Source organism: Chrysochloris asiatica, unplaced genomic scaffold, assembly GCF_000296735.1.
Source record: "Chrysochloris asiatica unplaced genomic scaffold, ChrAsi1.0 scaffold00209, whole genome shotgun sequence".
Lineage (NCBI taxonomy): Eukaryota > Metazoa > Chordata > Mammalia > Afrosoricida > Chrysochloridae > Chrysochloris > Chrysochloris asiatica.
In genome coordinates, this window is record NW_006408727.1 from 5,015,185 (window position 1) to 5,015,913 (window position 729).

Here is a 729-nt window from a genome sequence, read left to right on the forward strand (position 1 = left end):
TTCAGCCAGATAGTGGTCTTTCAAATCTCTTGGCATTGATGAGTGAGTACCACCTGTGCCACCTCACTTTCTTGAAAGATTTCACTTTTTATTCCATCAACTCCTAGTGCCTTGTACTTTGCCAATTCCTTCAATGCACCTTAGACTTCCTCCTTCAGTATTATTGGCTCTTGATCATAGGCTACCTCTTGATATGATTGAACATGAACCATTTCTTTTGGTACAGTGACTCTATGTATTCCTTCCATCTTCTCTTGTTGCTTTCTACATCATTTGCCCAGATAATCTTTCCTTAATAAAAGTCAAGGCTTGAATTTTTCTTCAGTTTCCTAGATTGAGAAAGCTGGGTGTTCTTCCTTTTTGGTTTTCTGATTCCAGATCATTGCACATTTTGTTGTAATATTTGGCTCTATCTTCTCAAGCTGATCTTTAAAATTTCTGTTCAGCTCTTGGACCTCCTCATTTCTTACTCTAAGATAGAGAGCAAGTTTCTGTGTCTCTTCTTGCCTTTGTAGCGCCACCCCCCTTTCCATTTTGGTTAGCCAATGTCTGAGTTGCCAAACCCTGTCCTCTCTGTGTATGGAGGAGGTGGGAATGATCCTTGCTGTAAAGATTTCTTCCCTCTTTTGAGTTGCTGCATCCATAGGTGTAGGTCAAGTTCATCAAATTGTATCAGATTGCTCTTTTTTTCCTCTTCTTCCTTCTTCTAGTTGAGCTCTGATCATCCAG